This window comes from Dromiciops gliroides, chromosome 6 (genome assembly GCF_019393635.1).
Source record: "Dromiciops gliroides isolate mDroGli1 chromosome 6, mDroGli1.pri, whole genome shotgun sequence".
In the NCBI taxonomy this organism is placed as follows: Eukaryota; Metazoa; Chordata; class Mammalia; order Microbiotheria; family Microbiotheriidae; genus Dromiciops; species Dromiciops gliroides.
The window spans coordinates 142,015,206-142,030,942 of NC_057866.1; the positions used below are offsets into that span (position 1 = coordinate 142,015,206).

At 36.2% G+C, this 15,737-nt stretch overlaps 1 long non-coding RNA gene across 1 annotated transcript in view; it reads left to right on the plus strand.

Annotated features, from left to right (window-relative positions):
* LOC122730478 overlaps positions 1–15,737 on the plus strand; it is a 387,036-nt gene that overhangs the window by 319,762 nt on the left and 51,537 nt on the right. Inside the window, exon 5 of the long non-coding RNA XR_006353510.1 lies at positions 2,959–3,062. This is a non-coding gene — a long non-coding RNA (uncharacterized LOC122730478). The remainder of the gene's footprint in view (positions 1–2,958; positions 3,063–15,737) is intronic.

The window sequence follows — 15,737 nt, forward strand, 5'->3', positions numbered from 1 at the left end:
TTAGGTTGTACAAGTAATTGGTCCCTTTATTCTCATGTTAATTAAAATGTTCCTGTCCATTACTAATGGAAATGCAGAACACATGTTTTAAAAAAGGTTTTTCTCTAGATTCTTTCCCAATTCTTCTCTGATATCATCATCTTGGTAAAGATGCTAGATAGTTACAGAAATGAAATCAAAAAGCATAGTTTTCACAGTTAAAGTGGGTGAAAAAACATCTATTTGTGTAATCACAACTATCAAATACTAGGAGAGAAAAATTAGGTCAGCTTTTATATAACCATCAAGTTTGTTCCATGATGGCTGAAAAATAGCAACAAGTCAATTATACTAACAAATGTTTTCTGTATTATAGCATGGTCAACAATTCAAGAACCATTTATTAAGATCTTTCTATGGGTCTGTCACTACTAAGTTCAGGAATAAAAATAAGTCTTTGCCCTCAAGGAAGTTACATGCTGATAGTGGAAGACAAGATATAAGAGGAGGCTGAGAATGGGAAGGTGAAGATACATTCTCACATTAGGCACGGTAGAAATTCCCTAAAATCTGGATTGGAGTTTGGAAAAGAATGAAGCCATGGCTGCCTTCCTCACTTTTCATAAAGTGGATATTCTGTAAGGAACCAACCCATCAGAATAAGGGGTTGCAGTTTCACAGTGTATTTTTAATATGTGAAGTCAAGTATTGATTGGATGAGGATACTTCTATTGTACAGTAGAGGAAAACTGGAGCCTAGACAGGCTGCCCTAGGTACTTTCCTTGAAACAGATGTCCTGGGAGGAAATAGCTATATTCAGAAAGGGGCTATAGTTTCATAGGGCAGCTAAGTAGTGAAGAAGATAGAGGGGTGGAAGCCTTGAAGTCAGGAAGACTCATCTCCTGGAGCTTGAAACAGGTCCCAGACACTTAATAGCTGTGTGACCCTGGGCAAGTCACTTAACCCTATTTGCCACAGTTTCCTCTTCTGTAAAATGAGCTAGAGAAGGAAATGGCAAACAACTTCAATTTCTTTGCTAAGCAAACCCAAATGGCATCATGGAGAGTCAGGTACCACTGAAAAAAATGACTAAAACTGAACAGTTTCATCGTGTCCTTCTGCTGTGAGAAGGTTGGATCTCCATTTGTTTCTTTGTAAAATGATTGTCATAATAGCACCTACCTAAAGCAAACAAGGGATGTAGTGTAGAAATATAGAATGAGATAATATATGTAAAACACTTTGCATACTTGAAGAGGCATGGGAGTAGAATTAATAATTTAAAGGATATATTGTAGTGTTTATGAAATTATTTAAGGAAGCTTCAAACTAATAAGGTTTCTTGTAGTACTTAGGCTTAAACCTGTGATTTTTATTAGCACAGGGAACTCCTATTGTGGAAACTCCTTCCAACAATGCAGATCAGCAATTCCTCTGAAATGTACTTTTAGTGAGATGCCTGGGACATTTTGAGAATGCCACATAGTATGTGTCAGAGGCAGGATTTGAACCTTTGTCTTCTTGTCTTTACATCCACTCTGTCATGCTGCTTTTCACAGAAAATTGGATGCCTTGTGGAAAAGTATTCAATCTGCATTAGGAAGATTGCAGTTCAAATTCTACATTAGCTGGTATTACTTATGTAAGTTTGGATAAGTCAACTTTTCTGAGACTCAATTTCTTCATCAAATGAGGGGTTGTGACTAGGTGACCTTTGAGGTCACTATTAGATTTAAAACTATATACATATTGACTGAAATAAGTCATTATAAACATTTTAATAGATTAATATTGAATACATTTCAAAAAGAGCAGTTATGATTTCAGACAAGACATGAGAGACACTGAATTTGGTACCATAGTTTTTGGACATGCTTTTTGTGTTGTTATTTCGAGATCTGTAGTCATCCAGCTACTCATTAAGAGTAAAACATCTGGCAAGCTGATGAAATCAAAAGAGAGAAGTTAATGTTTTGTCTCTTTTGTTTTCTTTAAGATAGAACATTTCGTAAACATGAAGTCCTGTCTTTTGTGCTGAAAGAAAACATCATGGTACAGGCTAGAGGACCAGCCTTAGGAGCAGAAAGACCTGGGTTGAAGCCCTGCCTCAGACACTCATTAGCTTTGTAAGGGGCAACAAATCTCTATACCTCTTTGAGTCTCCATTTGTTTCTTTGTAAAATGGTCATCATAATAGCACCTACCTAAAGCAAATAAGGAATGTAGTGTAGAAATATAGAATGAGGTAATGGATGTAAAGCACTTTGCATACCTTAAAGTTCTATATAATCTTTGGCTACATTATTATAAAGATTAGGAAGCCTTCAAATGAGATGTAAGTCTGGAGCCTGTTGGGGAATAAGAAAATGTGCTTGGGCATGATTATAGTTCCAATAATAACTCCAAATCACATAATTGTTAATATCAAACACTTGTCTTCTTTCCATTTATCTGAGTGAAATTCCCTCAACTTAATTTGAACATTTAAAAGGCCCACCCTTTTCCTGGAGTTTGTAGATACTTGTTTGTATATCACCTATGTCATCACTCTTAGATTTGTATACCCTTGCAGAAACCTAGGCACAAAGGACTGAGGTTCTAAGTCATTTGATCTATTTAACAGTAAATTCCTTTACTTAAGGATTATAAATCAGACTCATTGTCACTTTAATGCAGAGAGGGTTCTTTTGTGTCTATAATACAGATGAAGATGTGATTTAAGTAGAATCTTGTCAAGGTAACTCCTTTTTAAACTATGAGAAGGGACTTGGCTGTAGCCCAGTACTAATGGGAGTCATATTTTATAATAAAAAGCAATCTGTTCAGAATGGAGACTTTGCTGCTTCTTGCAGCCTCCACAAGCACAAATTTGCGTCAGTTTTCACAGCTAATGCATTTTTGTCAAGTCATAAGCACTTTTAAAAAAAGCCTCTCCTTAATAATGTGGAAGACAGAAATGCTATTTTTTTTTTCCAAAGGAAGAAGTGAAAATAGAGATCTTTGCCTGGAGGAATAAACGAATATGCCTTACTATCAAAAGAGGCCCATTTTGAAAAAAGAGAACATCAGAAAATACAGTCAAGTAAGTATGAAATTGAACAAATCTTCACATGGAGCAGAGAGGGGTGTCAAATTGCTGGTAGTTTTCTTCTTCCAAACACACACACACACACACACAAAGTGGGTGTGTATGTGTGCGTGTGTATGTGGGTGTACAGGTGTGTGTGGTGTGGGTGTATTTATGAAGGAGTCTTTCCACTGATCAAATGGAGGAAGATGACAAAAAACAATTTCTGTGCCTGGGATTGACTGTCTAATGACTGCTGGGGGATATGAAAGCTAATTTCACTTTTGTTTGCATAGATTGCAATGATTTCACACAAGGATCTCTTAATGCAAGCTTCTCCCTTTCTGATGGTGAGTTAGAGAGGGATGTGATAGTATAACAAGAAAAAAGAATAGGAGAGTGGCTATGAATCTAATTGAGGATCTGGATATCCAAAATGCTCTAGAAAAGAATCTTACATATAAATGAGAGAGAGTGTGGCAAAGAGGGTTGGCCTGATAAGTCAGTAAATCCCAGATTCAAGTCGGATTTGACTTCACATGTTGTATTTGTGAACACGCACAAGGAGCTTATATTCTCAATGCCATAAGCAACTCTAAAAGACCTTAGAGAGGAGTTATAGATATCCATTGGTGGTCAAAGGGAGTGTCTACAACCAAAGTTTCTCACACCAATGTGTAGATAGTTCCAAACTGGTACCTAGTTACTCTTCTGCAAACAAACACGGAAACAAAACTTAAAAACAGCAGGGCAAAGGATGAACTATCAACTATGTACAAGGAAAAGGAAGTAGTATTTTGTTTTGGATTTGAGTTTGTTGGGTTTTTAAAAATTTATATTAATTATGATTTTTTTTGAGGGGGGATGGGCAATGAGGGTTAAGTAACTTGCTCAGGGTCACACAGCTAGTGTAAAGTGTCCGAGGCCAGATTTGAGCTCGGGTCCTCCTGAATCCAGGGCTGGTGCTTTATCCACTGTGCCACCTAGCTGCTCCCGGTTTTGGTGTTTTTGGTTAAGGAAATCTACCATTTAGATAATTAGTAAGCATTATAATATGCTTCATATACCTTTCACTCATTTCATATCCCTAGAAACTTGAACACTTATAAGCACTGGGGCTGTTACATAGTGTTCAAATAGATAGGAAACTAAACCTGCAATCAGAAAGACATGAGTTCAAATCCTGATTCAAAACTTATTAGCTGTTTTGATGTTGTTGTTCAGTAGTTTCAGTCATGTCTGACTCTTCATGACCCCTTTTGGGGTTTTCTTAGCAAATATCCTAGAGTGCTTTGCCATTTCCTTTCCCAGTTCATTTTATAGATGTGGAACTGAGGCAGACAGGGTAAAGTGACTTATCCAGGGTCACAAGGCTAGTAAGAGTCTGAAGCCAGGTTTGAACTCAGGAAGATGAGTATTCCTGTCTTTAGGTCTGGTGCTGTATCCACTGAATCACCTCTTAGCTATTTGACCCTAGGCAAATCCCTTTAACCCTGAGCCTCAGTATCCCCACTTGACAAATGGGGATAATAATAATACCTACTCTATATGGTTGTTGGGAGGATTAAATGAGATAATATTTCTAACATGCTTTGCAAACCCTAAAGTGCTATGTAAATGTTACATGTTATTATAAATATTATTTGGATTAAATACAAGATAAAGAACAGCCTTGTCAAGTGGGCCTCTGCAGATATTATCATGACCATTTTACAAGAGAAATGAGGTTCAGAGAAGTTAAATAACTTCCCAAGGCTCACATAACTAACTAAATACTAGGCTTAACTAGAATTGTAATTAATTCATTCAGAATGGAATTTGAAAATAGGTTTTACCTGCCTCACAGCCTAGGATTCTTTTGACTCCAACATGTTGTCTCTTTATATTACTTTATCATTAATTGGAGAGTATATTTTATCTCAATCTTTTCTGTTCCAGGAATTCCTTTGGCCATCAACCTGGTGAAGCCTATGGCCCCTTTCTCCAAATGTTTTTATTTGCATAAAATATTTTCTATTACAAAGGAAATAAAATATATTGAAATGTCTATATATATACATATATGAATGTATATATATATCCATACATACATATGCATACATACATATACTCACACACAGAGACCTGAGGTTAAGAAACTCTAATTTATGGGCATACTATGTAATTAGTCTATATCCTTTTTCAATAATGCATTTCTTCTGAAATTATTTGTAAATTTGACTCTAAACTTCCCCTTGAAATCAAAGCTTATCTGTGAACATCGATATTCTATCAGTATTACATAGCGATGAGTCACAGAAATGTACAGTATCTGAAGAACTGAAAATGACTAGAACCCAGAGGCCAATGGGGAGGAGTTGCTTAGTGGGTAGGAAGAAGTGGCAACATTTGACAATTAGGGAATTACAGAGGAAAAGCAGTATAAAAGAGGGCATCAAAGTATCAAGAGTATTAAAGATAATAATAAACTTGAGTTTCTGGATACTTACTCCTAGCATCTCCTCTCCTCATACACATGCAAGAATTTGGTTTTTGAGACTGTTTCCTAGTCTTGGCCTGCCTCTCTTTTAAATATGATTTCAAAATTCTTGTTGGGCCTCTCAAAACAAGTGCCAATCAAGACTGAATACTGCCCCCCATCCCAGCTTGTGACAACTTGATTGCAGTCAGACAACACCTCCCAAATTAGTCACTGGTGTTTGAACATTTGGCCCACAGAGATTGACACTGGCTTCTCAGAAAATAGTGAGAAAATCAGATGGCAGAAAGAATTCAGGGACTGCCAAGTCTTGACAGCCAGCTTTCTCTTTCCCTGAAGTTCTTTGTCTTACGCTCTCTCCTCACTGAAATTGTGACACGAAGGTTATGACAAGTATGTGGAAATAACTAGTGACTTATCAATGTCTACTGTGACTTGGGTGATGCTGGGAAGCAGCTTAGGGTGGCGGCAGTAATCAGATTCTTTTCTTTCCTGATTGCAGCCCAACCATGGGAACTGTCCATAAGTGTCACATTCTGTTCTGCTGTGGTGAAACAAGATCAGTACATCAGCATTTTCCCCCTTCTGCTTCTTAGTTCTTAGTTACTTGTCACATTCATATTTTGTTTAAAGCAAATATTCTGAGATTTAAGGATGACTTCCCTGCATTCAGTTTGTAGGTTCTCTCTAGGCCTTAATTTGGATCACTTTACCATGGTCAATATGTTGGGAATCTCTGATTTGAATTCTTTGGGAAGTTAGTCTTAGAGCAAGGGTTCTTTCTTGTGTCATGGACTTTTATGGACTTTGTCTCAGACAAAATGCTTTTAAATGCATAAAATAAAATATAAGGTTACAAATTAAATAACACATTAAAATATATATGTATACATACATGCTTATATGTGGATAGATAGATAGATGGATAGATAGATAGATAGATAGATAGATAGATAGATGAGAGAGAGAAAGCTCAGATACTAGCTGTGTGACCCTGGGCAAGTAATTTAACCCCAATTGCCTTAAATACCTGAGGTCATCTCCTGTCATCCTGATATCTTCTCCCCTCCCTGCTCTTGCCACTGGACCCAGATGGATTTGGAGTAGAGAATGAGGTTGGTGACCTTGCACAGCCCTCCTTCACTTAAAACCAATTCAATGCCAGTCATAACATCACCAATGTCATGGTTCTCTTCAACAAAAAAGGATAAACAACAGATAGATAGAAAGATGTAGATAGATGAATGGATGAATGGATAGTACTCACCAAAGGAGTGTGTAATGATCTTCTTGGTATCTCTGGCAGAAAACAATATTTCAAACTCCTTTTGGGGAAAAAAGAGGCAATGTAAAAAAAATCCCATCATTTTCCCTTCTCCTTTTCCCTACTTGAGAGAGAGAGAGAGAGAGAGAGAGAGAGAGAGAGAGAGAGAGAGAGAGAGAATCATTGTCTTTTGTGCGACTCCCACAAAGCTCTTCATTACCTTGACATGAACACATTTTCCTGTATATTATTGACAGTCACCATGCTGATAACAGTTGAGAAACAATTTGACTACCCATTTTATTATAAACAGCATATTAAAGTCATTTCAGTGTAATTCAATAATCATTTATTAACTATGCTTGCATTAAAGAGAAAAAATATACTAAAAATAAAACAGGCCTGTTTTCATTGGAGTTCATGTTCTTACAGGATGGATATGACAGGAACACTAAGATGTCTGGAAACTTTGATAAAATTTGTGATCTCATCATTGTTATTTCATTCCACTTCCTTCAACTCAACCATCGAAGACATGGACACTTTATTATCTTGTTTCACTCCTTTCTATCTACTCTTCAGGGTATCAATGTCCTTTTAAAATTGAACACGATACTATAAATTCAGTTTGATCCAGGCAGAGTACAAAGTCTCTGTCACCTTCTTCTTTCTTGGGAGAAAGAGATATATCAACAAATAACTGCAAGGTACTCTCAGAGTAGGAAACCTCTACTCCATAGCCTCATTACTTCTGATGGGAAAAATTCTACACACATATAGCTTGCAAATTATGGAACTCTGACTTCTGAAACACACATTTTAATTCCTATAAATACATTTCTTTCTGATTCTAAAATAAATCTGTTTATATTTCACGTAAGTCTTCATCATGGGGGAGTCAAGTATAATAGCAAAATGTGCTATAAAATAGCTTAATGTGGGGCAGCTAGATGGCGCAGTGGATAGAGCACTGGCCCTGGATTCAGGAGTACCTGAGTTCAAATCCGGCCTCAGACACTTAACACTTACTAGCTGTGTGACCCTGGGCAAGTCACTTAACCCCAATTGCCTTACTAAAAAAAAAAATAGCTTAATGTTCTGATTTTCAGGAACTTAAAAAAATGAAGTTTCTTGCCTTATGAATGACTTTTACTCTCCACCTCCATATTGACAGGAATTATGTATCTGTGAAAGCAAAACCAGGGGTATGCTACAGATGACTTGTACTTGCTCAAGAGCATTGACTGTGAAATTTTCAGTGTGCACATTCATACCTCAAAAATCAACAAATCAAGGGGTGCAGCTAGGTGGTATAGTGGATAAAGCACCAGCCCTGGATTCAGCCTCAGACACTTAACACTTACTAGCTGTGTGACCCTGGGCAAATCACTTAATCTTCATTGCCCCACCCCGCAAAAATCAGCAAATGTAACTAATTAGGGCTTGACTTAAGAAAGTGATGGAGAAAATGTTAATAGTGCATATTAAATTTAAAAGTGTGTCATGTATGTATGTTTTTTAAACCGTTTAAGACAACCAATTGTTAAAACATTTACCAGCAAATCGCTGGCAAAACAGGATTTATATAAAAAAATTGGAACATCAACCTTTCTCAATAAGAGACTCTTCATCTCAGCCTTGTTGTGAGAACAACTTTATTTATTTATTTATTTGTTTTTTGGGCAGAGTGCTACGGTGAAAAGAAAACTAGTTCCGGAGTAAAAAGACATGGGTTCTAATCCCACCCCCAAGGATTACTATCTCTATGAACTTGGATAAATCCCTTAATCTGATATGAGGTTCATGATCTATAAAATGATAGGATTGAATTAGCCTTTGAAGTTCCTTCTAATTCTATATTCATTACTCTTTAAATTTATAGAAATTAGAAGAGTCATACAGACCACTTTAATATACTAGTCTATACTAGCTTTTATCTTTTCTACTCTATTTCCTGGTAGAAATGCTGACTATAAGATAGTTAGATCTTGTGTCCCTTTCCTGAGAGCATATAGCATTTGAATGAATGTTTAATTACTCAGGCTTTTTCACTGGCTGGTTATAATTGGTCTTTACAGTTCTTTAAACTCAGCCATACCCATTACAATTAACTTATCTGTTCAAAATGGATAATGGAAATAATTGGCTCATTTTAAAATAAAAAGGATCCCTCTTGCTTAATAACTGACATCTATAAATATCTTGCTAAGAATGAACCAATGGGGTTGGGATTAAGCATGGAAACTTCTTAAGGTAGTTATAAAAGCATGGTGATAGGCTTTTCAAGCTTTATTTTTTGAACACAGCAAGTCAGTGAGTTAAGCATTTTTTACAAGGTCACACAGCTAGTTAGTAATGAAACCAGGAAGAGAACAAAAAGTCTTTAATTCCACTTTATAATAATGGCAGCTAGTCATGGTATCCTGTCTGCAATCTTTTTATACCACACTGCAACCTGGGGTGGGAAGAGGGTGGAGTTGTACATGTGGAGAGGGGGTCTCCCATACTTAGAGGACAGAGGGGTGGGAAGTTTGTGAAGTCTACCCTTTAAAATAAATGTTGCCATCTCCTTTCCCTTGACTGGGATATGGACTTAGGGAGCAATTGTATACAGAAACCTGAAACGTTTGACATGTTCGACATTATGCAACATAACCCTTAATGGCTGTATTTAATTAAACAAAATTGCAGACAAGTCATCGACATTTAGCTGTTCATAAAGACGCGTGTGTTTCTTTGAATGTGAATTGAGTCCCAATGTCCTCCAGGTAAAGGGCTTCCACAGGACAAACATCTGTCTGCAGAAATGCTCTACAGGTTGGCAGAGATGCTTGTTACACATTGAATTAAATTCTTACCTATAAAGAGGAGGATTGTTTTCTTCACATGGATAGTTATTAAGATTCTGTAGGCAAGCAATATTAATAATAAGAGCTTGCAGGAAAAATAAACAGCACAGAATAGTGGATAGAGTTGGACTCAGAGCTAGGAAGAAAAACCTCTTTTACATCCTGCTGCTGAGAAATATTGGTTATGTAACTTTCAGCAAGTCACTTGATGTTAGTGTTGCTACTTTTCACTGATAGAAGACATTTCCTTTGGTCCAAAAAAAATCTCGATTACAAATGTTTTATTTATTCTGATCCATATAAAAACAAACTTATCAGGGTAGCTAGGTGGTGCAGTGGATAAAGCACCGGCCCTGGATTCAGGAGGACCTGAGTTAAGTCTGGCCTCAGATACTTGACACTTACTAACTGTGTGACCCTGGGCAAGTCACTTAATGCTCATTGCCCTGGAAAAAAATAATAAAAATATCAATAATAACTATTTATAGTTCTTGAACCTTTAAAAAGCAATTTTCTCACAGACTACCCTAGAAGGCATGAAGTTTATTATTATCCTCGTTTTACAGGTGAGGCATCTGAGGTTCAGAGAATTTGTGTCAACACAGTGATATAAATGGCATAAAGATTAAAATCCATTTTGTTTCATGGGAAAAAAAATTCTGACATACTATTTTCACATGGAAGATAACAACAGCAACAACAGTAACAACTAACATTTATATAAGCACTAACTGTGTGGTAGGAATTGTTCTAAATTATATCCCATTTAATCCTCACAACAACACTAGGAGGTAGATGCCATTCTTATACCCATTGATGAGGATAACTGATGAGGAAACTGAGGCAAACATAGGTTAACTCATACAACTAATTAAGTATATGATCTCACTCAGGTCTTCCTGTTTCCAGGTCCAGCCCAAGTAGCTGAAATGAATAATGTGTTTATATAATACTCTCTGTGAGAGACAGTGGTCACAGAATCAGAATCTTACAATCATAAGTGACTTTAGCAGATCTTTATTTAAATCTCTATTTAAACAATAATCCATCCCTTTTATAATGCAAACAAATGTTCTATTTGATGACATCTATTAGTAAACTCCTTACCTCCTGGGGACAGTTTCTTTCCTTTCTTCCTCCCATTATTTCTCTTATTCTCCCTTCCTTCCTTCCTTCCTTCCTTCCTTCCTTCCTTCCTTCCTTCCTTCCTTCCTTCCTTCCTTCCTTCCTTCCTTCCTTCCTTCCTTCCTTCCTTCCTTCCTTCCTTCTTTCCTTCCTTCCTTCCTTCCTTCCTTCCTTCCTTCCTTCCTTCCTTCCTTCCTTCCTTCCTTCCTTCCTTCCTTCCTTCCTTCCTTCCTTCCTTCCTTCCTTCCTTCCTTCCTTCCTTTTTCCCACAGCAAGCACCTAAAATATATTTTTTATTGTTTTCATACTATTTTATATTACTAGACATTAGAATCAGAAACTCAATTAGATTGCCAGATTAGTGTAATAGAAAGAACACTGGATTTGGAATCCTTGGATAAATTGATTTGAATTCATTTTCTCTTATTGAGGCTCAGTTTCCTTAGCTATAAAATGGAAATATTATATTACTTACTTCATAAGGTAATAAAGAAGATAAAATTATATAATATGTGCAACAAAATTTGCAAACCCTTAAGCACTACACACACACACACACACACACACACACACACACACACACATATATGAAGTGGCTATTTTAAAAGTCAATTTCATTGAAGACAATATCTGTTCTTATTTCCTGGTTCTCAACAATACCCCTGCCCCAGCTGCAAATACCTTCACCACAGGTGTTTACATACATTTGGGGAGTTTCTTCACCCAGTGTTCCCTATATGAATGAAATCATAGCTCCTGACTATCTCTATTTTGTATATACCTGTCTATGCAGATGTTATCTCAGGGCAGCTAGATGGCACAGTGAATAGAGCACTGGTCCTGGAGTCAGGAGTACCTGAGTTCAAATCCGGCCTCAGACACTTAACACTTACTGGCTGTGTGACCCTGGGCAAGTCACTTAACCCCAATTGCCTCACAAAAAAACCCCAAAACAAACATATGTTGTCTCCCCCAAGGATTGTAAACCCCATAAGCATATAGGTTTTTTTTTTGTTTTTGTTTTTTTACTTTTGTCTTTTATCGTCTAGTGTTTATCACAGTATCTGGCCCATTGTAGGTACTTAATAATTTGTTGTTGTTGGTTTATTCGCTCTTGAAAGTACCTCCATTGATGCAGATGGGCAACTTCTCTAATTGATTATGATGAGGAGGAGGAGGAAGAGGAAGAGGATTTCTGATCATGTTGATGGAGATCATAGTCAAAATGTATTTGTGTATTGAATATATTTCTTAAGCAATCTGTTTAAATTATATACAATAAACATCTGCCTATGTGAAGTGGTTTAAAAAGGTATTGAGCCACAACTTGGAGCTACTGGATAATAGCTGCTAGCCTCACAAATAAGCTTGCAAACAAGTTACAATGCAGTCATGTACTTTTTGAAGTCCTTTGTGGTAAATGAATTTAGGAATATAAATTATTTAAAACTTTTTAAAATTCTCTGTCCATTTTTGTTTTAGAATTAGAAAATCTAGCATTTTTGGTAGATATTCCCATTGTAACATACTTTTACCCTCTGTCTCATGATTTCCTATTCATGAGCACATGGCACACATATTCATTTTTTAATTTTGCTTGTCTGTCCTTGGGTATCTTTTTCTTAAAAATTCTACTTGACTTGCATTTACTCATGGTGACAGCATACTTCAACATATTTTTCATTGTTTACTGACTCATTGACTCAACTGAGATACAGAGTGTCAGTGAACTGACTATGAGATTATACACATAAATTTGGCAGCAGGCATAGGGATAATCTTAAGCAGATGGAAGGTCCATTTTACATTTTCTAATGGAGGAAACTGAAGTTCCCTGATCCATATTCATGCATTTACTATTTCTGTTGTCTCTAGTGTGGGGAATAAAAGGCAAATATTGGTCAAAGGTTGGATCAAGAAAAGCCCTGACTGATGGGGCAATCTAGACTGAGGAAGGGAACAAGGTGACCCCTCATTGGAATGTATACTTATCTAATTCTCTTCATGTCAATTATGGGCTATTTTAAGTATGCAATCTTCTGGATATGGGGGAAAAGAACATAGGAAATAAATATAGTGTTGTTTATTATAAAAATTGGCATAGATTATATCTAAAAAGTGTACTCATTAACTCAAATGGGTCTTTTATCTCATCAATGTTGGTGTTCCTACCAAAGATTTAGATCATAATCCTATATGCCTGCCTACTCTTTGAAATTAGGAATCTAGTCCATTAAATGGGCTCTTTACTAATTGCCCTTCACTCTTACCACTTGACCGTATTGTATTCTTTTTTTATAACATATTTCTTGGATTACATCCTCTACTCTGCTTCTTTGTAGGATAAAAACTGAGAAAAAATTTTAAAATGAGTTAAAAAATGCAGCCTCAGGGAAACTCAAGATAAAGCAAACTTTGTATGGAACAAGAATACATTGATGTCAACATAGGAATCATCTGTAGAACAATTACAAATACAAGACAGTATGAATTGGATTAGGAATGTACAGACTAAAGAAATTTCAGTAAATAAAATTGGGACATCTTAGAGGGAAGACATTTGAAGAGAATTTGGGAATGTACAGGAGACAGAAAATTTGTGAAATACTTTATAAAGAAAAATGGTGAATAAAACAGATTCTCTCACTTCCATGTATAGAAGCAACCTGTTTCCAACTCACCAGCAACAGAATTTTATCCCACATGTGCCCTGTTATGGTAGGGCATGTGAACTTGCTCAAATGAACTACTTAATCTTTAATTGCCTAGAGGCATAAATGATTCTCTAGGTTACAGACCCGAGGATGACTTAAATAAAATGGACTGCCTAATGAGACTCCATGAAGACTATATCTGAATTGAGTCAGATAATCAAGTTTTGGGGATACCCTGCAGGCAATATATATTTAAACATTGGTTAGATTAGATGTTTGCTGGAGTTCCTTCCATCTATATGATTCTTCAACATCATCAGCCATTGTGTTTGGTAGCAGAGTTACTCACCCAGAAGGAGGTACTGAATCCAGAACTTGGAGACTCAGTTCATGAGAGTTCAAGGTACACTTTGAAAGCAGAGAGATACTCTTCATATAGAAGACTCTATCAGCATAAAAGATAGCCTTGCATGATCTCAAGAGAAAGTTAATTTGCTACTTGAAAAGTGAATTACCTAGAGAAACAAACACTGGGAGTCAGTGAAACAATCTTCCTTGGAAAGGGTAGAGTTTCCTGAGGATTCCACAAGGAGAGAAAATACCTGAGTATTGAATACTAGAATTGTGAGTTCCATTGACTACATATATCCTTTCTATGTTACTTATTATCATAATATCCTAAGTTTTGCCTACTTGTCCCTCAGGGACATTGCACTCTAGGCTTATGTAGGGAATGTTTTGTAGCTAACTATTTTAACTATGACATTTTAGTAAATATCTTTGCTTAGAGATAATTGGGTCTACTAGCAATCTGTCAATGGGAAGCACATTGTAGTGGCTGGTGAGCAATGCATTATTAAAAATGTATCCCTAAAGGGAATCCCTAGAATCTGAGAGTAGCAGCTATTCTCTGGGGATGCAATTCATGAGTTTGAAGTCAAGTTGGTGGATTATCACAGAGGATGGTGTTGTAGAAGCACATGGAAATTAGAATATTAGACAAATTAATTAATAGTCATATCTACAAAATTGGAACAATGACAAGTGGCTACTAAGTAACATATATCAAGAATTCATAGCTCTTCAAAGTAAGTATAAAAACCAAAACGATGTCTAGTATATCTTTCATCAAATAGTAATAGTTCTAGTTGAATTCTCTATCTCCCAGTATATTGTAGACTCTTAAGCTTCAAAGGCCTTTTAAACATTACTTAAGGGATCAGATGAGGCTCAAGAGATAGAATACCTTTTCAAGATCATGAGGCAAAAGATAAATAGATATTGGGCTAAAATCCAAGTCTCCCAATTTCTAGTCTAGTAGACCACTTTCTCTGTCATCACATCCTGAAGCAGAAACATGAAACTCATGGGAAACTCAAGTTGAGTGTACTGGTTATAAAATCATAAATTGTTGTGCAGTTCAGTCATTTCAGTCATGTCTGACTCTTTGTGACCCCATTTGGGGTTTTCTTGGCAAAAATACTGGAGTGGTTTTCCATTCCCTTCTCCAGTTCATTCCACAGATGAGAAAACTGAAACAAATAAAGTTCAGTGACTTGCCCAGCATCACATAGCTAATAAGTGTCTGAAGGGAGATGTGAACACAGGAAGATGAGTCTTCTTGACTACAGACCCAGTATCCTATAAAATGTGCCACGTCACTACCCTGAAGTCATAAATACATTATTTTAATATTCAGAATGCTTTAAATCAATTACAGCGAATATAAGTCATTAGTCTCAAGCTTAACACATCCTTAGGATATAGCTTTTGTCACAACCATCCATACCTTTTGGCTTATACAATTTTTATTCATGTCCTTCCATAAAAATACCACAATAAGTCTATTTGTTCAGCTGAATACTTATTTACTTTCCAATCATGCATGGTGGTAAAAATTGTGATTGGAAGAGGAAGGAATGAGTGAATGATGTTGCCTTATTTCTTTTGTCTTGAGATCTCTTTATACTTGAGAGAAGATGATATACATATAGCCAATGCAAATAAGAAAGTTGCTATTCTGTTTTTCTTTTAAGTTTTTAGTCCTTTGGTTTTGGAAGTAATGAAATTTAAATAAGAGTCCATTGTACACTCAAAATGAAGAAATATGCATGAATGGAAGTTCTTTTTGAGGAAGTAATGAAGACTTGTACTTTCTTGTTAGTTTAATATTTTTCTGATGGAACTAATTTCCTCTTTTTAATGGAGGTTGGTGTCCCTGACATCCTTGGGAGATAATTATAATGTCAGTCCTCAGATCTGATATTTCAGTGATGGATGAAATGAGTATTTGAGTTTAAGGAAGCCCCCACAAAAATA